The following is a 23,583-nucleotide window of genomic DNA, read 5'->3' on the forward strand; positions in this document are numbered from 1 at the left end:
GAAATCGCAAATTAGAGGGTCTTAGTGAAGGAATTCGGCTAAAATCTCGCCAGCTCTTTGCCGAGTAATGAGTCTCGTTTGTTTGCCCGTTTACAATAAAATTGGCCTACAATTATGTCCAAATCCGGCACTGCCCGAGCTACGTTGATTTCACATGTCTTATCTGGTCCGGATCGAGATTCTGATGATTTGAGCCGAAAATCGTCTGTCAACAAGTAATAAAAAATAGAAAAATACGAAAAGAGGTGCCACACAAGGACTTCCCAGGAAGTCACCCATCCTAGTACTGCTCTCGCCCAAGCACGCTTAACTTCGGAGGTTTGATGGGATCCGATGCATTAGTGCTGGTATGATCGCACCCAACATTGAGTGGGATGTTTACTCTTATATCCCTGGAGTACGTGTGGAGCGGGAGGCGATGTACAACACGCGGCACTGCTCTCGCCCAAAAATAACCATGAAGTTAAGCGTTCTGGCGCTATGGTAGAGCTAGGATGGGTGACCTCCCTTGGAAGTGCTCGTGTCGCGACCGTTTACGAAATTATGGATAAAACAGTCGAAATAATTGTTTTAATGAGTTAACCATCTCCGAGTAATCTGCGTCATTCCCTTCCGCACAGACCGGCTCACGACAACAAAATCACTAAATGTTTCCAGAAAATAGAAAAAAAATAAGAAGAACAAAATAGCGAATGTAAGCTATTATTATTCCTGGGATACGATAAAATGGAACCGGAATCGAATTTGGAACTTCCTAAGCGGATTTCTCGAGGGGAAACGGAAACTTAACAAAAGCGAAAAAATCGCAAATTAGAGGGTCTTAGAGAAGGAATTCGGCTAAAATCTCGCCAGCTCTTTGCCGAGTAATGAGTCTCGTTAGTTTGCCCGTTTTACAATCAAAGTGACTACATTTATGTCCAAATCTGGCACTCCCCGAGCTACGTTGATTTCACATGTCTTATCTGGTACCGATCGAGATTCAAATGATTTGAGCCTAAAATCGTCAGTCAACAAGTAATCATTTAAAAATAGAAAAACACGAAAAGGGGTGCAACACGAGGACTTCCTAAGGGGTCACCCATCCGAGTACTGCTCTCGCCCAAGCACGCTCAACTTCGGAGTTCCGAAGGGATCCGGTGCATTAGTGCTGGTATGATCGCACCCGACATTGAGTGGGATGTTTATTCTTATATCCCTCGAGTACGTGTGGAGCGGGAGGCGATGGACAGCACGCGGCACTGCTCTCGCCCAATCAGAACCTTGAAGTTAAGCGTTCTGGCGCGATGGCAGAGCAAGGATGGGTGACCTCCCTAGGAAGCCTCATGTCGCGACCTTTTACGAAAATTATGGATAAAACAGTCGAAATAATTGTTTTTAATGAGTTAACCGTCTCCGGAGTAATCTGCGTCATACCCTTCCGCACAAAACCGGCTCACGACAACAAAAATCGTTAATGTTCCCAGAAAATAGAAAAAAATAAGAAGAAAAAAATAGCGAAAGTAAGCTATTATTATGCCTGAGATACGATAAAATGGAACCGGAATCGAATTTCGAACTTCATTAGCGGATTTCTCGAGGAACGAAAGCTTAACAGAAGCGGGAAATCGCAAATTAGAGGGTCTTAGAGAAGGAATTCGGCTAAAATCTCGCCAGCTCATTGCCGAGTAATGAGTCTCGTTCGTTTGCCCGTTTACAATCAAATTAGCCTACAATTTTGTCCAAATCCGACATTGTCCGAGCTACGTTGATTTCACATGTCTAATCTGGTCCCGATCGAGATTCAGATGATTTGAGCCGAAAATCTTCTGTCAACATGTAATCAATCAAAAATTGAAAAACACGAAAAGGGGTGCAACACGAGGACTTTCCAGGGGGTCAACCATCCTAGTACTGCTCTCGCCCAAGCACGCGTAACTTCGGAGTTCTGATGCGACCCGGTGCATTAGTGCTGGTATGATCGCACCCAACATTGTGTGGGATGTTTATTCTTATATCCCTCGAGTACGTGTGGAGCGGACGACGATGGACAACACGCGGCACTGCTCTCACCCAATCAAAACCATGAAGTTAAGCATTCTGGCGCGATGACAGAGCTAGGATGGGTGACCTCCCTGGGAAGTTCCCGTGTCGCGACCGTTTACGTAAATTATGTATAAAACAGTCGAAATAATTGTTTTTAATGAGTTAACCGTCTCCGGAGTAATCTGCGTCATACTCTTCCGCACAGAACCGGCTCACGACAACAAAAATCGCTAAATGTTCCCAGAAAATAGAAAAAAAAAATAAAAAGAAGAAAATAGCAAATGTAAAATAATTATTATGTCTGGGATACAATAAAATGGACCCGAAATCGAATTTTGAACTTCCAAAGTGGATTTCTCGAGGAAAACAGAAGCTTAACAGAAGCGGAAAATTGCAAATTAGAGGGTGTTAGAGAAGGAATTTGGCTAAAATCTCGCCAGCTCATTGCCGAGTAATGAGTCTCGTTCGTTTGCCCGTGTACAATCAAATTAGCCTACAATTTTGTCCAAATTTGGCAGTGCCCGAGCTACGTTGATTTCACGTCTTATATGGTCCCGATCGAGATTCAAATGATTTGAGCCGAAAATCGTCTATCAACAAGTAATCAAAAATAGAAAAACAAGAAAAGAGGTGCAACACGAGGACTACCCAGGGTGTCACCCATTCTAGTACTACTCTCGCCCAAGCACGCTTACCTTCGAAGTTCCGATGGGATCCGGTGCATTAGTGCTGGTATGATCGCACCTGACATTGAGTGGGATGTTTATTCTTATATCCCTCGAGTACGTGTAGAGCGGGAGGCAATGTACAACACGCGGCACTGCTCTCGCCCAATCAGAACCATGAAGTTAAGCGTTCTGGCGCGATGGTAGAGCTAGGATGGGTGACCTCCCTGGGAAGTCCTCGTGTCGCGACCGTTTACGAAAATTATGGATAAAACAGTCAAAATAATTGTTTTTAATGAGTTAACCGTCTCCGGATTAATCTGCGTCATACCCTTTCGTACAGAACCGGCTCACAACAACAAAAATCGCTAAATGTTCCCAGTAAATAGAAAAAAATAAGAAGAACAAAATAGCGAATGTAAAGCTATTATTATTCCTGGGATACGATAAAATAGAACCGGAATCGAATTTCGAACTTCCTAAGAGGATTTCTCGAGGAAACGGAAGCTTAACAGAAGCGGAAAATCGCAAATTAGAGGGTGTTAGAGAAGGAATTCGGCTAAAATCTCGCCAGCTCTTTGCCGAGTAATGAGTCTCGCTCGTTTTCCCGTTTACAATCAAATTGGCCTACAATTATGTCCAAATCCGGCACTGCCCGAGCTACGTTGATTTCACATGTCTTATCTGGTCCCGATCGAGATTCAGATGATTTGAGCCAAAAATTGCCAGTCAACAAGTAATCAATCAAAAATAGAAAATCACGAAAAGGGGTGCAACACGAGGACTTCTCTGGGTGTCACCCATCCTAGTACTGCCCTCGCCCAAGCACGCTTAACTTCGGAGTTCTGATGGAATCCGGTGCATTAGTGCTGGTATGATGGCAACCGACATTGAGTGGGATGTTTATTCTTTAATCCCTCTAGTACGTGTGGAGCGGACGGCAATGGACAATACGCGGTACTGCTCTCCCCCAATCAGAACCAAGAAGTTAAGCGTTCTGGCGCGATGGCAAAGCTAGGATGGGTGATCTCCCTGGTAAGTGCTTGTGTCGCGATCGTTTACGTAAATTATGGATAAAACTGTCGAAATAATTGTTTTTAATGAGTTAACCGTCTCCGAAGTAATCTGCGTCATACCCCTCCGCACAGAACCGGCTCACGACAACAAAAATCGCTAAATGTTCTTAGAAAATAGAAAAAAAATAAGAAGAAGAAAATAGCGAATGTAAAGCTATTATTATGCCTGGGATACGATAAAATAAAACCGGAATCGAATTTCGAACTTCCTTAGCGGATTTCTCGAGGAAACAGAAATTTAACAGAAGAGGAAAATTGCAAATTAGAGGGTCTTAGAGAAGGAATTCGGCTAAAATCTCGCCAGCTCATTGCCGAGTAATGAGTCTCCTTCGTTTGCCCGTTTACAATCAAATTAGCCTACAATTTTGTCCAAATCCGACAGTGCCCGAGCTACGTTGATTTCACATGTCTAATCTGGTCCGATCGAGATTCAGATGATTTGAACCGAAAATCATCTGTCAACAAGTAATCAATCAAAAATTGAAAAACACGAAATGGGGTGCAACACGAGGACTTCCCAGGGGGTTACCCATCCTAGTAATGCTCTCGCCCATTCACGCTTAACTTCGAAGTTCTGATGGGATCTGAGGAAACAGAAACTTAACAGAAAAGAAAAATCGCAAATTAGAGGGTCTTAGAGAAGGAATTCGGCTAAAATCTCGCCAGCTCTTTGCCGAGTAATGAGTCTCGTTCGTTTGCCCGTTTACAATCAAATTTACCTACATTTATGTCCAAATCTGGCACTCCCCGAGCTACGTTGATTTCACATGTCTTATCTGGTACCGATCGAGATTCAAATGATTTGAGCCTAAAATCGTCAGTCAACAAGTAATCATTTAAAAATAGAAAAACACGAAAAGGGGTGCAACACGAGGACTTCCCAAGGGGTCACCCATCCTAGTAGTGCCCTCGCCCAAGTACGCTTAACTTCGGAGTTCAGATGGGATCCGGTGCATTAGTGCTGGTATGATGGCACCCGACATTGAGTGGGATGTTTATTCTTATATCCCTCTAGTACGTGTGAAGCGGACGGCAATGGGCAACACGCGGTACTGCTCTCCCCCAATCAGAACCATGAAGTTAACCGTTCTAGCGCGATGGCAAAGCTAGGATGGGTGACCTCCCTAGGAAGTCCTCGTGTCGCGAAGGTTTACGTAAATTATGGATAAAACAGTCGAAATAATTGTTTTTAATGAGTTAACCGTCTCTGGAGTAATCTGCGTCATACCCTTCCGCACAGAACCGGCTCACGACAACAAAAATCGCTAAATGTTCCCAGTAAATAGAAAAAAAATAAGAATAACAAAATAGCGAATGTAAAGCTATTATTATGCCTGGGATACGATAAAATGGAACCGGAATCGAATTTCGAACTGCCTAAGTAGATTTCTCGAGGAAACGGAAGCTTAACAGAAGCGGTAAATCGCAAATTAGAGGTTCTTAGAGAGGGAATTCGGCTAAAATCTCGCCAGCTCATTGCGAAGCAATGAGTCTCATTCGTTTGCCAGTTTACCATCAAATTAGGTCACAATTTTGTCCAAATCCAGCCGTGCCCGAGCTACGTTCATTTCACATGTCTTATCTGGTCCCGATCGAGATTCAGATGATTTGAGCCGAAAATCCTCAGTCAACAAGTAATCAAAAATAGAAAAACACGAAAAGGGGAGCAACACGAGGACTTCCCAGGGGGTCACCCATCCTAGTACTGCTCTCGCCCAAGCACGCCTAACTTCGGAGTTCTGATGTGAACCGGTGCATTAGTGCTGGTATGATCACACCCGACATTAAGTGGGATGTTTATTCTTATATCTCTCGAGTACGTGCGGAGCGGGCGGCGATGGACAACACGCGGCACTGCTCTCGCTCAATCAGAACCATGAAGTTAAGCGTTCAGGCGCGATGGCAGAGCTAGGATGGGTGACCTCCCTGGGAAGTCCTCGTGTCGCGACCGTTTACGTAAATTAGGGATAAAACAATCGAAATAATTGTTTTTAATGAGTTAACCGTCTCCGGATTAATCTGCGTCATACCCTTCCGCACAGAACCGGCTCACGACAACAAAAATCGATAAATGTTCCACAAAAATAGTAAAAAAATAAGAAGAATAAAATAGCGAATGTAAAGCTATTATTATGCTTGGGATACGATAAAATGGAACTCGAATAGAATTTCAAACTTCCTAAGCGGATCTTTCGAGGAAACAAAACGTTAACAAGAACTGTAAATCGCAAATTAGAGGGTCTTAGAGAAGAAATTCGGCTAAAATCTCGCCAGCTCTTTGCGGAGCAATGAGTCTCGTTCGTTTGCCCATTTACAATCAAATTAGGCTACAATTTTGTCCAAACTCGGCAGTGCCCGAGCTACGTTGATTTCACATGTCTTATCTGGTCCGATCGAGATTCAAATGATTTGAGCCAAAAATCGTCTGTCAACAAGTAATCAAAAATAGAAAAACACGAAAAAAGATGCAACACGAGGACTTCCCAGGGGGTCACCCACCCTGGTACTCTCCCGGCCAAGCACGCTTAACTTCGGAGTTCTGATGATATCCGGTGCGTTAGTGCTGATATGATCGCACGCGACATTGAGTGCGATGTTTATTCTTATATCCCTCGAGTACGTGTGGAGCGGGCGGCGATGGACAACACGTGGCACTGCTCTCGCCCAATCAAAACCATGAAGTTAAGCGTTCTGGCGCGATGGCAGAGCTAGGATGGGTGACCTCCCTGGGAAGTACTCGTGTCGCGACTGTTTATGTAAATTATGGCAAAAACAGTCGAAATAATTGTTTTTAATGAGTTAACCTTCTCCGGAGTAATCTGCGTCCTACCCTTCCGCACAGAACCGGCTCACGACAACAAAAATCGATAAATGTTCCCAAAAAATAAAAAAAAATAAGAAGAAGAAATAGCGAATGTAAAGCTATTATTATGCCAGGGATACGATAAAATAGAACCGGAATCGAATTTCGAACTGCCTAAGCGGATTTATCGAGGAAACGGAAGCTTAAAAGAAGCGGTAAATCACAAATTAGAGGGTCTTAGAGAAGGAATTCGGCTAAAATCTCGCCAGCTCATTGCGAAGTAATGAGTCTCGTTCGTTTGCCCGTTTACCATCAAATTAGGTTACAATTTTGTCCAAATCCAGCTGTGCCCGAGCTACGTTGATTTCACATGTCTTATCTGGTCCCGATCGAGATTCAGATGATTTGAGCCGAAAATCGTCTGTCAACAAGTAATCAAAAATAGAAAAACACGAAAAGAGGAGCAACAAGAGGACTTCCCAGGGGGTCACCCATCCTAGTACTGCTCTCGCCCAAGCACGCCTAACTTCGGAGTTCTAATGGGAACCGGTGCATTAGTGCTGGTATGATCGCACCCGACACTAAGTGGGATGTTTATTCTTATATCCCTCGAGTACATGCGGAGCGGGCGACGATGGACAACACGCGGCACTGCTCTCGCCCAATCAGAACCATGAAATTAAGCGTTCTGGCGCGATGGCAGAGCTAGGATGGGTGACCTCCCTGGGAAGTCCTCGTGTCGCGACCGTTTACGTAAATTAGGGATAAAACAGTCGAAATAATTGTTTTTAATGAGTTAACCGTCTCTGGATTAATCTGCGTCATACCCTTCCGCACAGAACCGGCTCACGAAAACAAAAATCGATAAATGTTCCACAAAAATAATAAAAAAATAAGAAGAAGAAAATAGCGAATATAAAACTATTATTATGCCTGAGATACGATAAAATGGAACCGGAATCGAATTTCAAACTTCCTATGCAGATTTTTCGAGGAAACGGAAGCTTAACAGAAGCGGTAAATCGCAAATTACAGGGTCTAAGAGAAGGAATTCGGCTAAAATCTCGCCACCTCATTGTGCAGTAATGAGTCTCGTTTGTTTGCCCGTTTACAATCAAATTAGCCTACAATTTTGTCCAAATCCAGCAGTGCCCGAGCTACGTTGATTTCACATATCCTATCTGGTCCCGATCGAGATTCAGATGATTTGAGCCGAAAATCGTCTGTCAACAAGCAATCAATAAAAAATTAAAAAACACGACCCGACATTGAGTGGGATGTTTATTCTTATATCCCTTGAGTACGTGTGGAGCGGGCGACGATGGACAACACGCGGCACTGCTCTCGCCCAATCAGAACCATGAAGTTAAGCGTTCTGGCGCGATGGCAAAGCTAGGATGGGTGACTTCCATGGTAAGTCCTCGTTTCGCGACCGTTTACGTAAATTATGGATAAAACAGTCAAAATAATTGTTTTAATTGAGTTAACCGTCTCCGGAGTAATCTGCGTCATACCCTTCAGCACAGAACCGGCTCACGACAACAAAAATCGCTACATGTTCCCAGAAAATAGAAAAAAAAAATAAGAAGGAAAAAATAGCGAATATAAAGCTATTAGTATGCCTGGGATACGATAAAATGGAACCGGAATCGAATTTCAAACTTCCTAAGCGGATTTCTCGAGGAAACGGAAGCTTAACAGAAGCGAAAAATCGCAAATTAGAGCGTCTTAGAGAAGGAATTCGGCTAAAATCTCGCCAGCTCATTGCGGAGTAATGAGTCTCGTTCGTTTGCCCGTTTACAATCAAATTAGCCTACAATTTTGTCCAAATCTGTCAGTCTCCGAGCTACGTTGATTTCACATGTCTTATCTTGTCCCGATCGAGATTCAGATGATTAGAGCCGAAAATCGTCTGTCAGCAATTAATCAATCAAAAATAGAAAAACACGAAAAGGGGTGCAACACGTGGACTTCCGAGGGGGTCACCCATCCTAGTACTGCTCTCGCCCAAGCACGCTTAACTTCGAAGTTCTGATGGGATCCGGTGCATTAGTGCTGGTATGATCGCACTTGACATTGAGTGGGATGTTTATTCTTATATTCCTCGAGTACGTGCTGTGCGGGCGGCGATGAACAACACGCGGAACTGCTCTCGCCCAATCAGAACCATGAAGTTAAGCGTTCTGGCGCGATGGCAGAGCTAGGATGAGTGACCTCCCTGGGAAGTCCTCGTGTCGCGACCGTTTACGTAAATTATGGATAAAACAGTCGAAATAATTGTTTTTAATGAGTTAACCATCTCCGGAGTAATCTGTGTCATACCCTTCCGCACAGAACCGGCTCACGACAACAAAAATCGCTAAATGTTACCAGAAAATAGAAAAAAAAATAAGAAGAGGAAAATAGCGAATGTAAAGCTATAATTATGCTTGGGATACGACTAAATGTAACCGGAATCGAATTTCGAACTTCCTAAGCGGATTTCTCGAGGAAATAGAAGCTTAACAGAAGCGGAAAATCGCAAATTAAAGGGTCTTAGAGAAAGAATTCTGATAAAATCTCGCCAGCTCATTGTGGAATAATGAGTCTCGTCCGTTTGCCCGTTTACAATAAAATTAGCCTACAATTTGTCCAAATCCGGCAGTGCCCGAGCTACGTTTATTTCACATGTCTTATCTGATCCCGATCGAGATTCATATGATTTGAGCCGATAATCGTCAGTTAACAAGTAATCAATCAAAAATAGAAAAACACGAAAAGGGGTGCAACGCGAGGACTTCCCAAGGGTTCACCCATCCTAGTACTGCTCTCGCCCAAGCACGCTTAACTTCGGAGTTCTGATGGGATCCGGTGTATTAGTGCTGGTATGATCGCACCCGACATTGAGTGGGATGTTTATTCTTATATCCCTCGAGTACGTGTGGAGCGGGCGGCGATGGACAACACGCGGCACTACTCTCGCCTGATCAGAACCATGAAGTTAAGCGTTATGGCGCGATGGCAGAGCTAGGATGAGTGACCTCCCTGGGAAGTTCTCGTGTCGCGACTGTTTACGTAAATTATGGATAAAACAGTCGAAATATTTTTTTTAATGAGTTAACCGTCTCCGGAGTAATCTGTGTCATACCCTTCCGCACATAACCGGCTCACGACAACAAAAATCGCTAAATGTTCCCAGAAAATAGAAAAAAATAAGTAGAAAAAAATAGTGAATGTAAAGCTATTATTATGCCTCGGATACGATAAAATGGAACCGAAATCGAATTTCAAACTTCCTAAGTGGATTTCTCGAGGAAACGGAAGCTTAACAGAAGCGGAAAATCACAAATTAGAGCTTCTTAGAGAAGGAATTCGGCTAAAATCTCGCCAGCTCTTTGCGGAGTAATGAGTCTCGTTCGTTTGCCCGTTTACAATCAAATTAGCCTACAATTTTGTCCAAATCTGGCAGTGCCCGAGCTACGTTGATTTCACATGTCTTATCTGATCCGATCGAGATTCACATGATTTGAGCCGAAAATCGTCTGTCAAAAAGTAATCAATCAAAAATAGAAAAACACGAAAAGGGGTGCAACACGACGACTTCCCTGGGGGTCTCCCATCCTAGTACTGCTCTCGCCCAAGCACGCTTAACTTCGGAGTTCTGATGGGATCCGGTGCAATAGTGCTGGTATGATCGCACCCGACATTTAGTGGGATGTTTATTCTTATATCCCTCGAGTACGTGTGGAGCAGGCGGCGATGGACAACACGGGGCACTGCTCTCGTCTAATCACAACCACGAAGTTAAGCGTTCTGACGCGATGGCAGAGCTAGGATGGGTGACCTCCCTGGAAATTCCTCGTGTCCCGACTAATTACGTAAATTATGGAAAAAAATAGTCGAAATAATTGTTCTTAATGAGTTAACCGTCTCCGAAGTAATCTGGGTTATATCCTTCCGCACAGATCCGGCTCATGACAAAAAAAATCGCTAAATGTTCGCAGAAAATAGAAAAAAAATAAGAAGAATAAAATAGCGAATGTAAAGCTATTATTATGCCTGGATACGTTAAAATGGAACCGGATCGAATTTCGAACTTCCTAAGCGGATTTCTCGAGGAAACGGAAGCTTAACAGAAGCGGAAAATCGCAAATTAGAGGGTTTTAGAGAAGGAATTGGACTGAAATCTTGCCATCTTGTTGCTGAGTAATGAGTCTTGTTCACATGTCTTATCTGGTCCCGATCGAGATTCAGATGATTTGAGCCGAATATCGTCTGTCAACAAGTAATCAAAATTAGAAAAACCCGAAAAGGGGTGCAACACGAGGACTTCCCAGGGGTTACCATCCTAGTACTGCTCTCGCCCAAGCACGCTTAACTTCGGAGTTCTGATGGGATCCGGTGCATTAGTGTTGTATGATCGCACCCGACATTGAGTGGGATGTTTATTCTTATATCCCTCGAGTACGTGTGGAGTGGGCGGCGATGGACAATACGCGCCACTGCTCTCGCCCAATCAGAACTATGAAGTTAAGCGTTCTGGCGCGATGGCAGAGCTAGGATGGGTGACCTCCCTGGGAAGTCCTCGTGTCGCGACCGTTTACGTAAATTATGGATAAAACAGTCGAAATAATTGCTTTTAATGAGTTAACCGTCTCCGGAGTAATCTGCGTCATACTCTTCCGCACAGAAGCGGCTCATGACAACAAAAACCGCTAAATAATCGCAGAAAATAGAAAAAAAAATAAGAAGAAGAAAATAGCGAATGTAAAGCTATTATTATGCCTGTGATACGATAAAATGGAACCAGAATAGAATTTCGAACTTCCTAAGAGGATTTCTCGAGGAAACGGAAACTTAACAGAAGCAGAAAATTGCAAATTAGAGGTCTTATAGAAGTAATTCGGCTAAAATCTCGCCAGCTCATTGCGGAGTAATGAGTCTTGTTCGTTTGCTCTGTTACAATAATATTTACCTACAATTTTGTCCAAATCCGGCAGTGCCTGAGCTACGTCGATTTCACATGTCTTATCTGGTCCCGATCGAGATTCAGATGATTTGAGCCGAAAATCGTCTTTCAACTAGTAATAAAAATTAGAAAAACACGAAAAGGGGTGTAACACGAGTACTTCCTAGGGGGTCACCCATCCTAGTACTGCTCTTGCCCGAGCTACTTTCATTTCACATGTCTTATCTGGTCCCGATCGAGATTCAAATGATTTGAGCCGAAAATCGTCTGTCAACAAGTAATCAAAAATAGAAAAACACGAAAAGAGGTGCAACACGAGGACTTCCCAGGGGGTCACCCACCCTAGTACTGCTCTCGCCCAAGCACGCTTTACTTCGGAGTTCTGATGGGATCCGGTGCATTAGTGCTGGTATGATCGCACCGGACATTGAGTGGGATGTTTATTCTTATATCCCTCGAGTACGTATGGAGCGGGCGGCAATGGACAACACGCGGCACTGTTCTCTCCTAAACAGAACCATGAAGTTAAGCGTTCTGGCGCGATGGCAGAGCTAGGATGGGTGACCTCCCTGAGAAGTCCTCGTGTCGTGACCATTTACGTAAATTATGGCTAAAACAGTCGAAATAATTGTTTTTAATGAGTAACTGTTTCCGGAGTAATCTGCGTCATACCCTTCCGCACAAAACCGGCTCACGACAACAAAAATCGCTAAATGTTCCCAGAAAATAGAAAAAAAATAAGAATAAGAAAATAGCGAATGTCAAGCTATTATTATGCTTGGGATACAATAAAATGGAATCGTAATCGAATTTCGAACTTCCTAAGCGGATTTCTCGAGGAAACGGAAGCTCAACAGAAGCGGAAAATCGCAAATTAAAGGGTCTTAGAGAAGGAATTCGGCTAAAATCTCGTCAGCTCATTGCGTAGTAATGAGTCTCGTTCGTTTGCCCGTTTACAATCAAATTAGCCTACAGTTTTGTCCAAATCCGGCAGTGCCCGAGCTACGTTGATTTCACATGTCTTATATGGTCCCGATCGAGATTCAGATGATTTGAGCGAAAATCGTCTGTCAACAAGTAATCAAAAATAGAAAAACACGAAAAGGGGTGCAACATGAGAACATCCCATGATGGCTAACACATGTCTTATCTGGTCCTCGTGTCGCTACCGTTTACGTTAATTATGGCTAAAACAGTCGAAATAATTGTTTTTAATGAGTTAACCGTCTCCGGAGTAATCTACGTCATATCCCTTCCGCACAGAACTGGCTCACGACAACAAAAATAGATAAATATTCCCAGAACATATAAAAAACAAATAAGAAGAAGTAAATAGCGAATGTAAAGCTATTATTATGCCTGGGATACGTTAAAATGGAACCGAAATCGAATTTTGAACTTCCTAAGCTGATTTATCGAGGAAACGGAAGCTTAAAAGAAGTGGTAAATCGCAAATTAGAGGGTCCTAGAGAAGTAATTTAGCTAAAATCTCGCCAGCTCTTAATGAGTCTCGTCCGTTTGCCCATTTACATTTAAATTAGCCTACAATTTTGTCCAAATCCCGCAGTGCCCGAGCTACGTTGATTTCACATGCCTTATCTGGTCCCGATCGAGATTCAGATGATTTGATCCGAAAATAGTCTGTCAACAAGTAATCAAAAATAGAAAAACATGAAAAGGGGTGCAGCACGAGGACTTCCCAGGGGGTATGATCTCACCCGACATTGAGTGGGATGTTTATTCTTATATCCCTCGAGTACGTGTATAGCGGGAGGAGATGGACAACACGCGGCATTGCTCACGCCCAATCATAACCATGAAGTTAAGAATTCTGGCGCGATGGCAGAGCTAGGATGGGTGACCTCCCTGGGAAGACCTCGTGTCGCGACAGTTTACGTAAATTAAGGATAAAACAGTTGAAATAATTGTTTTAAATGAGTTAACCGTCTCCGGAGTAATCTGCGTCATACCCTGCCGCACAGAACCGGCTCACGAAAACAAAAATCGATAAATATTCCAAGAAAATAGAAAAAACAAATAAGAAGAAGGAAATAGCGAATGTAAAGCTATTATTATGCCTGGGATATGATAAAATTGAACCAAAATCAAATTTCAAACTTCCTAAGCGGATTTATCGAGGAAACAGAAGCTTAACAGAAGCGGTAAATCGCAAATTAGAGGGTCCTAGAGAAGGAATTTATCTAAAATTTCGCCAGCTCTTTCCGGAGTAATGAGTCTCGTCCGTTTGCCCATTTACAATAAAATTAGCCTACAATTTTGGCCAAATCGGGCAGTGCCCGAGCAACGTTAATTTCACATGTTTATCTGGACCAGATCGAGATTCAGATGATTTGAGCCGAAAATCGTCTGTCAACAAGTAATAAAAAATAGAAAAACACCAAAAAGGTGCAACACGAGGACTTTCAATGGGGTAACCCATCCTAGTACTGCTCTCGCCCAAGCACGCTTAACTTCGGAATTCTGATGGGATCCGGTGCATTAGTGCTGGTATGATCGCACCCGACATTCAGTGGGATGTTTATTCTTATAACCCTCGAGTATGTGTGGAGCGGGCGGCGATGGACAACACGCGGCACTGCTCTCGTCCAATCAGAACCATGATTTTAAGCGTTCTTACTCGATGGCAGAGCTAGGATGGGTGATCTCCCTGAGAAGTCCTTTTGTCGCGTTACGAAAATTATGGGTAAAACAGTCGAAATAATTATTTTTAATGAGTTAACCGTCTCCGTAGTAATCTGCGTCATACCCTTCCGCACAGAACCGGCTTACGACAACAATAATCGCTAAATGTTCCCAGAAAATAGAAAAAAATAAGAAGAAGGAAATAGAGAATGTAAAGCTATTATTATGCCTGGGACACGATAAAATGTAACCGGAATCGAATTTCGAACTTCATAAGCGGATTTCTCGAGGAAACGGAAGCTTAACAGAAGCGGTAAATCGCAAATTAGAGGGTCTTAGAGAAGGAATTTAGCTAAAATCTCGCCAACATTTTGCGGAGTAATGAATCTCGTCCGTTTGCCCGTTTACAATCAAATTAGCCCACAATTTTGTCCAAATCCGGCAGTGCCCGAGCTACGTTGATTTCACATGTCTTATCTGGTCCCGATCGAGATTCAGATGATTTAAGCCGAAAATCGTCTGTCAACAAGCAATCAATAAAAAATTAAAAAACACGAAAAGGGGTGCAACACGAGGACTTCCCAGGGGGTCACCCATCCTGGTACTGCTCTCGCCCAAACGCGCTTAACTTCGGAGTTCTGATAGGATCCGGTGCATTAGTGCTGGTATGATCGCACCCGACATTGAGTGGGATGTTTATTCTTATATCCCTCGAGTACGTGTGGAGCGGGCGACGATGGACAACACGCGGCACTGCTCTCACCCAATCAGAACCATGAAGTTAAGCGTTCTAGCGCGATGGCAGAGCTAGGATAGGTGACTTCCATGGTAAGTCCCCGTGTCGCGATCGTTTACGTAAATTATGGATAAAACAGTCGAAATAATTGTTTTTAATGAGTTAACCGTCCCCGGCAGTGCCCGAGCTACGTTGATTCACATGTCTTATCTGGTCCCGATCGAGATTCAGATGATTTGAGCCGAAAATGTTCTGTTAACAAGTAATAAAAAATAGAAAAACACAACACGAGGACTTCCCAGGGGGTCACTCATCCTAGTACTGCTCTCTCCCAAGCACACTTAACTTCCGAGTTCTGATGGGATCCGGTGCATTAGTGCTGGTATGATCGAACCGAACATTGAGTGAGATGTTTATTCTTATATCCCTCGAGTACGTGTGGAGCGGGCGGCGATGGACAACACGCGGCACTGCTCTCGCCGAATCGAAACCTTGAAGTTAAGCGTTCTGGCGCGATGGCAGAGCTAGGAAGGGTGACCTCCCTGGGAAGTCCTCGTGTCGCGACCGTTTACGGAAATTATGGCTAAAACAGTCAAAATAATTGTTTTTAATGAGTTAACCGTCTGTAGAGTAATCTGCGTCATACCTTTCCGCACAGAACTGGATCACGACAACAAAAATCGATAAATGTTCCACAGAAAATAGAAAAAAAAATAAGAAGAAGAAAATAGCGAATGTAAAGCTATTATTATGCCTGGGAAACGATAAAATGGAACCGAAATCGAATTTCGAACTTCCTAAGCGGATTTCTCAAGGAAACGGAAGCTTAACAGAAGCGGTAAATCGCAAATTAGAGGGTCTTAGAGAAGAAATTTAGCTAAAATCTCGCCAGCTCTTTGCGTATTAATGAGTCTCGTCCGTTTGCCAGTTTACAATAAAATTAGCCTACAATTTTGTCCAAATCCGGCAGTGCCCGAGCTACGTTGATTTCACATGTCTTATCTGGTCTCGATCGAGATTCAGATGATTTGAGCCGAAAATGGTATGTCAATAAGTAATAAAAAATAGAAAAACACGAAAAGGGGTGCAACACGAGGACTTCTCTGGGGGTCACCCATCCTAGTACTCCTCACGCCCAAGCACGCTTAACTTCCGAGTTCTGATGGGATCCGGTGCATTAGTGCTGGTATGATCGCACCTGACATTGAGTGGGATGTTTATTCTTATATCCCTCGAGTACTTGTGGAGCCGGCGGCGATGGACAACACGCGGCACTGCTCTCGCCCAATCAGAACCATGAAGTTAAGCGTTCTGACGCGATGACAGAGCTAGGATGGGTGACCTCCCTGGGAAGTCCTCGTGTCGCGATCGTTTATGGAAACTAAGGTTAAAACAGTCGAAATAATTGTTTTTAATGAGTTAACCGTCTAGAGAGTAATTTGCGTCGTACCCTTCCGCACAGAACCGGCTCACGACAACAAAAATCGCTAAATGTTCCCAGAAAATAGAAAAAAAATAAGAAGAAGGAAATAGCGAATGTAAAACTATTATTATGCCTGGGACACGATAATATAGAACCGGAATCGAATTTCGAACTTCCTAAGCGGATTTCACGAGAAAACAGAAGCTTAACAGAAGCGGTAAATCGAAAATTAGAGGGTCTTAGAGAATGAATTTAGCTAAAATCTCGCCAGCTCTTTGCGGAATAATGAGTCTCGTCCGTTTGCCCGTTTGCAATCAAATTAGCCTGCAATTTTGTACAAATCCGGCAGTGCCCGAGCTACGTTGATTCACATATCTTATCTGGTCCCGATCGAGATTCAGATGATTTGAGCCGAAAATGTCTTGTTAACAAGTAATAAAAAATAGAAAAACACGACACAAGGACTTCCCAGGGGGTCACCCATCCTAGTACTGCTCTCTCCCAAGCACGCTTAACTTCCGAGTTCTGTAGGATCCGATGCATTAGTACTAAATGATCGCACCCGACATTGAGTGAGATGTTTATTCTTATATCCCTCGACTACGTGTGGATCGGGCGGCGATGGACAACACGCGGCACTGCTCTCGCCCAATCAAAACCTTGAAGTTAAGCGTTCTGGCGCGATAACAGAGCTAGGAAGGGTGACCTCCCTGGGAAGTCCTCATGTCGCGACCGTTTACGGAAATTATGGCTAAAACAGTCGAAATAATTGTTTTTAATGAGTTAACCGTCTCCAGAGTAATCTGCGTCATACCTTTCCGCACAGAACCGGATCACGACAACAAAAATCGATAAATGTTCCACAGAAAATAGAAAAAAAAATAGGAAGAAGAAAATAGCGAATGTAAAGATATTATTATGCCTGGGAAACGATAAAATGGAATCAAAATCGAATTTCGAACTTCCTAAGCGGATTTCTAGAGGAAACGGAAGCTTAACAGAAGCGGTAAATCGCAAATTAGAGGGTCTTAGAGAAGAAATTTAGCTAAAATCTCGCCAGCTCTTTGCGTATTAATGAGTCTCGTCCGTTTGCCCGTTTACAATAAAATTAGCCTACAATTTTGTCCAAATCCGGCAGTGCCCGTTTGCAATCAAATTAGCCTGCAATTTTGTACAAATCCGGCAGTGCCCGAGCTACGTTGATTTCACATGTCTTATCTGGTCCCGATCGAGATTCAGATGATTTGAGCCGAAAATGGTATGTCAATAAGTAATAAAAAATAGAAAAACACGAAAAGAGGTGCAACACGAGGACTTCCCTGGGGGTCACTCATCCTAGTACTCCTCACGCCCAAGCACGCTTAACTTCCGAGTTCTGATGGGATCCGGTGCATTAGTGCTGGTATGATCGCACCTGACATTGAGTGGGATGTTTATTCTTATATCCCTCGAGTACTTGTGGAGCGGGCGGCGATGGACAACACGCGGCACTGCTCTCGCCCAATCAGAACCATGAAGTTAAGCGTTCTGACGCGATGACAGAGCTAGGATGGGTGACCTCCCTGGGAAGTCCTCGTGTCGCGATCGTTTATGGAAACTAAGGCTAAAACAATCGAAATAAGTGTTTTTAATGAGTTAACCGTCTGTAGAGTAATCTGCGTCGTATCCTTCCGCACAGAACCGGCTCACGACAACAAAAATCGCTAAATGTTCCCAGAAAATAGAAAAAAAATAAGAAGAAAATAGCGAATGTAAAGCTATTATTATGCCTGGGACACGATAAAATAGAACCGGAATCGAATTTCGAACTTCCTAAGCGGATTTCACGAGAAAACGGAAGCTTAACAGAAGCGGTAAATCGAAAATTAGAGGGTCTTAGAGAAGGAATTTAGCTAAAATCTCGCTAGCTCTTTGCGGAGTAATGAGTCTCGTCCGTTTGCCCGTTTGCAATCAAATTAGCCTGCAATTTTGTACAAATCCGGCAGTGCCCGAGCTACGTTGATTCACATGTCTTATCTGGTCACGATCGAGATTCAGATGATTTGAGCCGAAAATGTCTTGTTAACAAGTAATAAAAAATAGAAAAACACGACACAAGGACTTCCCAGGGGGTCACCCATCCTAGTACTGCTCTCTCCCAAGCACGCTTAACTTCCGAGTTCTGTAGGATCCGATGCATTAGTACTAAATGATCGCACCCGACATTGAGTGAGATGTTTATTCTTATATCCCTCGACTACGTGTGGATCGGGCGGCGATGGACAACACGCGGCACTGCTCTCGCCCAATCAAAACCTTGAAGTTAAGCGTTCTGGCGCGATAACAGAGCTAGGAAGGGTGACCTCCCTGGGAAGTCCTCATGTCGCGACCGTTTACGGAAATTATGGCTAAAACAGTCGAAATAATTGTTTTTAATGAGTTAACCGTCTCCAGAGTAATCTGCGTCATACCTTTCCGCACAGAACCGGATCACGACAACAAAAATCGATAAATGTTCCACAGAAAATAGAAAAAAAATAGGAAGAAGAAAATAGCGAATGTAAAGATATTATTATGCCTGGGAAACGATAAAATGGAATCAAAATCGAATTTCGAACTTCCTAAGCGGATTTCTAGAGGAAACGGAAGCTTAACAGAAGCGGTAAATCGCAAATTAGAGGGTCTTAGAGAAGAAATTTAGCTAAAATCTCGCCAGCTCTTTGCGTATTAATGAGTCTCGTCCGTTTGCCCGTTTACAATAAAATTAGCCTACAATTTTGTCCAAATCCGGCAGTGCCCGTTTGCAATCAAATTAGCCTGCAATTTTGTACAAATCCGGCAGTGCCCGAGCTACGTTGATTTCACATGTCTTATCTGGTCCCGATCGAGATTCAGATGATTTGAGCCGAAAATGGTATGTCAATAAGTAATAAAAAATAGAAAAACACGAAAAGAGGTGCAACACGAGGACTTCCCTGGGGGTCACTCATCCTAGTACTCCTCACGCCCAAGCACGCTTAACTTCCGAGTTCTGATGGGATCCGGTGCATTAGTGCTGGTATGATCGCACCTGACATTGAGTGGGATGTTTATTCTTATATCCCTCGAGTACTTGTGGAGCGGGCGGCGATGGACAACACGCGGCACTGCTCTCGCCCAATCAGAACCATGAAGTTAAGCGTTCTGACGCGATGACAGAGCTAGGATGGGTGACCTCCCTGGGAAGTCCTCGTGTCGCGATCGTTTATGGAAACTAAGGCTAAAACAATCGAAATAAGTGTTTTTAATGAGTTAACCGTCTGTAGAGTAATCTGCGTCGTATCCTTCCGCACAGAACCGGCTCACGACAACAAAAATCGCTAAATGTTCCCAGAAAATAGAAAAAAAATAAGAAGAAGAAAATAGCGAATGTAAAGCTATTATTATGCCTGGGACACGATAAAATAGAACCGGAATCGAATTTCGAACTTCCTAAGCGGATTTCACGAGAAAACGGAAGCTTAACAGAAGCGGTAAATCGAAAATTAGAGGGTCTTAGAGAAGGAATTTAGCTAAAATCTCGCTAGCTCTTTGCGGAGTAATGAGTCTCGTCCGTTTGCCCGTTTGCAATCAAATTAGCCTGCAATTTTGTACAAATCCGGCAGTGCCCGAGCTACGTTGATTCACATGTCTTATCTGGTCACGATCGAGATTCAGATGATTTGAGCCGAAAATGTCTTGTTAACAAGTAATAAAAAATAGAAATACACGACACAAGGACTTCCAAGGGGGTCACCCATCCTAGTACTGCTCTCTCCCAAGCATGCTTAACTTCCGAGTTCTGTAGGATCCGATGCATTAGTACTAAATGATCGCACCCGACATTGAGTGAGATGTTTATTCTTATATCCCTCGACTACGTGTGGATCGGGCGGCGAAGGACAACACGCGGCACTGCTCTCGCCCAATCAAAACCTTGAAGTTAAGCGTTCTGGCGCGATGGCAGAGCTAGGAAGGGTGACCTCCCTGGGAAGTCCTCATGTCGCGACCGTTTACGGAAATTATGGCTAAAACAGTCGAAATAATTGTTTTTAATGAGTTAACCGTCTCCAGAGTAATCTGCGTCATACCTTTCCGCACAGAACCGGATCACGACAACAAAAATCGATAAATGTTCCACAGAAAATAGAAAAAAAAATAAGAAGAAGAAAATAGCGAATGTAAAGCTATTATTATGCTTGGGAAATGATAAAATGGAACCGAAATCGAATTTCGAACTTCCTAAGCGGATTTCTCGAGGAAACGGAGGCTTAACAGAAGCGGTAAATCGCAAATTAGAGGGTCTTAGAGAAGGAATTTAGCTAAAATCTCGCCAGCTCTTTGCGGAGTAATGAGTCTCGTCCGTTTGCAATCAAATTAGCCTCCAATTTTGTCCAAATCCGGCAGTGCCCGAGCTACGTTGATTCACATGTCTTATTTGGTCCCGATCGAGATTCAGATGATTTGAGCCGAAAATGTTCTGTTAACAAGTAATAAAAAATAGAAAAACACGACACGAGGACTTCCCAGGGGTCACCCATCCTAGTACTGCTCTCTCACATGCACGCTTAACTTCCGAGTTCTGATGGGATCCGGTGCTTTAGTGCCGGTATGATCGCACCCGACATTGAGTGGGATGTTTATTCTTATATCCCTCGAGTACGTGTGGAGCGGGCGGCGATGGACAACACGCGGCACTGCTCTCGCCCAATCAGAACCATGAAGTTAAGCGTTCTGGCGCGATGGCAGAGCTAGGGTGGGTGACCTCCCTGGGAAGTCCTCGTGTCGCGACCGTTTACGGAAATTATGGCTAAAACAGTCGAAATAATTGTTTTTAATGAGTTAACCGTCTCCGGAGTAATCTGCGTCATACCTTTCCGCACAAAACAGGCTCACAACAACAAAAATCGCTTAATGTTCCCAGAAAATAGAAAAAAATAAAAAGAAGAAAACAGCGAATGTAAAGCTATTATTATTCCTGGGATATGATAAAATGGAACCGGAATCGAATTTCGAACTTCCTAAGCGGATTTCTCAAGAAAACGGAATCTTAACAGAAGCGGTAAATCGCAAATTAGAGGGTCTTAGAGAAGAAATTTAGATAAAATCTCGCCAGCTCTTTGCGTATTAATGAGTCTCGTCCGTTTGCCCATTTACAATAAAATTAGCCTACAATTTTGTCCAAATCCGGCAGTGCCCGATCTACGTTGATTTCACATGTCTTATCTGGTCCCGATCGAGATTCAGATGATTTGAGCCGAAAATGGTATGTCAATAAGTAATAAAAAATAGAAAAACACGAAAAGGGGTGCAACACGAGGACTTCCCTGGGGGTCACCCATCCTAGTACTCCTCACGCCCAAGCACGCTTAACTTCCGAGTTCTGATGGGATCCGGTGCATTAGTGCTGGTATGATCGCACCTGACATTGAGTGGGATGTTTATTCTTATATCCCTCGAGTACTTGTGGAGCGGGCGGCGATGGACAACACGCGGCACTGCTCTCGCCCAATCAGAACCATGAAGTTAAGCGTTCTGACGCAAGGACAGAGCTAGGATGGGTGACCTCTCTTGAAAGTCCTCGTGTCGCGATCGTTTATGGAAACTAAGGCTAAAACAGTCGAAATAATTGTTTTTAATGAGTTAACCGTCTGCAGAGTAATCTGCGTCGTACCCTTCCGCACAGAACCGGCTCACGACAACAAAAATCGCTAAATGTTCCCAGAAAATAGAAAAAAATAAGAAGAAGGAAATAGCGAATGTAAAGCTATTATTATGGCTGGGACACGATAAAATAGAACCGGAATCGAATTTCGAACTTCCTAAGCGGATTTCACGAGAAAACGGAAGCTTAACAGAAGCGGTAAATCGAAAATTAGAGGGTCTTAGAGAAAGAATTTAGCTAAAATCTCGCCAGCTTTTTGCGGAGTAATGAGTCTCGTCCGTTTGCCCGTTTGCAATCAAATTAGCCTGCAATTTTGTACAAATCCGGCAGTGCCCGAGCTACGTTGATTCACATGTCTTATCTGGTCCCGATCGAGATTCAGATGATTTGAGCCGAAAATGTCTTGTTAACAAGTAATAAAAAATAGAAAAACACGACGAAAGGACTTCCCAGGGGGTCACCCATCCTAGTACTGCTCTCTCCCAAGCACGCTTAACTTCCGAGTTTTGTAGGATCCGATGCATTAGTACTAAATGATCGCACCCGACATTTAGTGAGATGTTTATTCTTATATCCCTCGACTACGTGTGGATCGGGCGGCGATGGACAACACGCGGCACTGCTCTCGCCCAATCAAAACCTTGAAGTTAAGCGTTCTGGCGCGATGGCAGAGCTAGGAAGGGTGACCTCCCTGGGAAGTCCTCGTGTCGCGACCGTTTACGGAAATTATGGCTAAAACAGTCGAAATAATTGTTTTTAATGAGTTAACCGTCTCAAGAGTAATCTGCGTCATACCTTTCCGCACAGAACCGGATCACGACAACAAAAATCGATAAATGTTCCTCATAAAATAGAAAAAAAAATAGGAAGAAGAAAATAGTGAATGTAAAGCTATTATTATGCCTGGGAAACGATAAAATGGAATCGAAATCGAATTTCGAACTTCCTAAGCGGATTTCTAGAGGAAACGGAAGCTTAACAGAAGCGGTAAATCGCAAATTAGAGGGTCTTAGAGAAGGAATTTAGCTAAAATCTTGCCAGATCTTTGCGGAGTAATGAGTCTCGTCTGTTTGCTCGTTTGCAATCAAATTAGCCTGCAATTTTGTCCAAATCCAGCAGTGCCCGAGCTACGTTGATTCACATGTCTTATCTGGTCCCGATCGAGATTCAGATGATTTGAGCCGAAAATGTTCTGTTAACAAGTAATAAAAAATAGAAAAACACGACACGAGTACTTCCCAGGGGGTCACCCATCCTAGTACTGCTCTCTCACATGCACGCTTAACTTCCGAGTTCTGATGGAATCCAGTGCATTAGTGCTGGTATGATAGCACCCGACTTTGAGTGGGATGTTTATTCTTATATCCCTCGAGTACGTGTGGAGCGGGCGGCGATGGACAACACGCGGCACTGCTCTCGCCCAATCAGAACCATGAAGTTAAGTGTTCAGGCGCGATGGCAGAGCTAGGATGGGTGACCTCCCTGGGAAGTCCTCGTGTCGCGACCGTTTACGGAAATTATGGCTAAAACAGTCGAAATAATTGTTTTTAATGAGTTAACCGTCTCCGTAGTAATCTGCGTCATACCTTTCCGCACAAAACCGGC

General features: G+C 43.6%; 19 non-coding genes and 4 pseudogenes across 19 annotated transcripts; all 23 read right to left on the minus strand.

Annotated features, from left to right (window-relative positions):
• Nucleotides 1-242: 242 nt before the first annotated feature.
• Nucleotides 243-361, minus strand: LOC142508049 (5S ribosomal RNA). Its single transcript, XR_012806281.1, has one exon. It is a non-coding gene; the product is annotated as a 5S ribosomal RNA (ribosomal RNA).
• Nucleotides 362-1,045: 684 nt separating this feature from the next.
• On the minus strand, nucleotides 1,046-1,164 carry LOC142516169 (5S ribosomal RNA). Its single transcript, XR_012811979.1, has one exon. It is a non-coding gene; the product is annotated as a 5S ribosomal RNA (ribosomal RNA).
• Nucleotides 1,165-1,846: 682 nt separating this feature from the next.
• LOC142506876 (5S ribosomal RNA) lies at nucleotides 1,847-1,965 on the minus strand. Its single transcript, XR_012805151.1, has one exon. It is a non-coding gene; the product is annotated as a 5S ribosomal RNA (ribosomal RNA).
• A 684-nt stretch (nucleotides 1,966-2,649) lies between these two features.
• LOC142507364 (5S ribosomal RNA) lies at nucleotides 2,650-2,768 on the minus strand. Its single transcript, XR_012805624.1, has one exon. It is a non-coding gene; the product is annotated as a 5S ribosomal RNA (ribosomal RNA).
• A 686-nt stretch (nucleotides 2,769-3,454) lies between these two features.
• On the minus strand, nucleotides 3,455-3,573 carry LOC142507178 (5S ribosomal RNA). Its single transcript, XR_012805440.1, has one exon. It is a non-coding gene; the product is annotated as a 5S ribosomal RNA (ribosomal RNA).
• A 1,049-nt stretch (nucleotides 3,574-4,622) lies between these two features.
• Nucleotides 4,623-4,741, minus strand: LOC142515535 (5S ribosomal RNA). The gene has a single exon (XR_012811376.1). It is a non-coding gene; the product is annotated as a 5S ribosomal RNA (ribosomal RNA).
• Nucleotides 4,742-5,424: 683 nt separating this feature from the next.
• Nucleotides 5,425-5,543, minus strand: LOC142517573 (5S ribosomal RNA). Its single transcript, XR_012813312.1, has one exon. It is a non-coding gene; the product is annotated as a 5S ribosomal RNA (ribosomal RNA).
• A 682-nt stretch (nucleotides 5,544-6,225) lies between these two features.
• Nucleotides 6,226-6,343, minus strand: LOC142510843 (5S ribosomal RNA; annotated as a pseudogene).
• Nucleotides 6,344-7,024: 681 nt separating this feature from the next.
• On the minus strand, nucleotides 7,025-7,143 carry LOC142508375 (5S ribosomal RNA). The gene has a single exon (XR_012806590.1). It is a non-coding gene; the product is annotated as a 5S ribosomal RNA (ribosomal RNA).
• Nucleotides 7,144-8,519: 1,376 nt separating this feature from the next.
• On the minus strand, nucleotides 8,520-8,638 carry LOC142515028 (5S ribosomal RNA). Its single transcript, XR_012810894.1, has one exon. It is a non-coding gene; the product is annotated as a 5S ribosomal RNA (ribosomal RNA).
• A 687-nt stretch (nucleotides 8,639-9,325) lies between these two features.
• LOC142513859 (5S ribosomal RNA) lies at nucleotides 9,326-9,444 on the minus strand. Its single transcript, XR_012809783.1, has one exon. It is a non-coding gene; the product is annotated as a 5S ribosomal RNA (ribosomal RNA).
• Nucleotides 9,445-10,128: 684 nt separating this feature from the next.
• LOC142513905 (5S ribosomal RNA) lies at nucleotides 10,129-10,247 on the minus strand. The gene has a single exon (XR_012809828.1). It is a non-coding gene; the product is annotated as a 5S ribosomal RNA (ribosomal RNA).
• Nucleotides 10,248-10,857: 610 nt separating this feature from the next.
• LOC142510412 (5S ribosomal RNA) lies at nucleotides 10,858-10,973 on the minus strand. Its single transcript, XR_012808523.1, has one exon. It is a non-coding gene; the product is annotated as a 5S ribosomal RNA (ribosomal RNA).
• Nucleotides 10,974-11,818: 845 nt separating this feature from the next.
• Nucleotides 11,819-11,937, minus strand: LOC142513226 (5S ribosomal RNA). The gene has a single exon (XR_012809184.1). It is a non-coding gene; the product is annotated as a 5S ribosomal RNA (ribosomal RNA).
• Nucleotides 11,938-13,917: 1,980 nt separating this feature from the next.
• Nucleotides 13,918-14,036, minus strand: LOC142516782 (5S ribosomal RNA). The gene has a single exon (XR_012812558.1). It is a non-coding gene; the product is annotated as a 5S ribosomal RNA (ribosomal RNA).
• Nucleotides 14,037-14,717: 681 nt separating this feature from the next.
• LOC142514714 (5S ribosomal RNA) lies at nucleotides 14,718-14,836 on the minus strand. Its single transcript, XR_012810595.1, has one exon. It is a non-coding gene; the product is annotated as a 5S ribosomal RNA (ribosomal RNA).
• Nucleotides 14,837-15,170: 334 nt separating this feature from the next.
• LOC142511410 (5S ribosomal RNA) lies at nucleotides 15,171-15,289 on the minus strand (annotated as a pseudogene).
• Nucleotides 15,290-15,974: 685 nt separating this feature from the next.
• On the minus strand, nucleotides 15,975-16,093 carry LOC142515189 (5S ribosomal RNA). The gene has a single exon (XR_012811046.1). It is a non-coding gene; the product is annotated as a 5S ribosomal RNA (ribosomal RNA).
• Nucleotides 16,094-17,613: 1,520 nt separating this feature from the next.
• LOC142516038 (5S ribosomal RNA) lies at nucleotides 17,614-17,732 on the minus strand. Its single transcript, XR_012811853.1, has one exon. It is a non-coding gene; the product is annotated as a 5S ribosomal RNA (ribosomal RNA).
• A 1,516-nt stretch (nucleotides 17,733-19,248) lies between these two features.
• On the minus strand, nucleotides 19,249-19,367 carry LOC142516039 (5S ribosomal RNA). The gene has a single exon (XR_012811854.1). It is a non-coding gene; the product is annotated as a 5S ribosomal RNA (ribosomal RNA).
• A 1,451-nt stretch (nucleotides 19,368-20,818) lies between these two features.
• On the minus strand, nucleotides 20,819-20,936 carry LOC142511643 (5S ribosomal RNA; annotated as a pseudogene).
• Nucleotides 20,937-21,618: 682 nt separating this feature from the next.
• On the minus strand, nucleotides 21,619-21,737 carry LOC142514847 (5S ribosomal RNA). Its single transcript, XR_012810724.1, has one exon. It is a non-coding gene; the product is annotated as a 5S ribosomal RNA (ribosomal RNA).
• A 1,458-nt stretch (nucleotides 21,738-23,195) lies between these two features.
• LOC142512474 (5S ribosomal RNA) lies at nucleotides 23,196-23,314 on the minus strand (annotated as a pseudogene).
• Nucleotides 23,315-23,583: the final 269 nt, after the last annotated feature.

Source organism: Primulina tabacum, chromosome 10 (genome assembly GCF_025594145.1).
Source record: "Primulina tabacum isolate GXHZ01 chromosome 10, ASM2559414v2, whole genome shotgun sequence".
Lineage (NCBI taxonomy): Eukaryota > Viridiplantae > Streptophyta > Magnoliopsida > Lamiales > Gesneriaceae > Primulina > Primulina tabacum.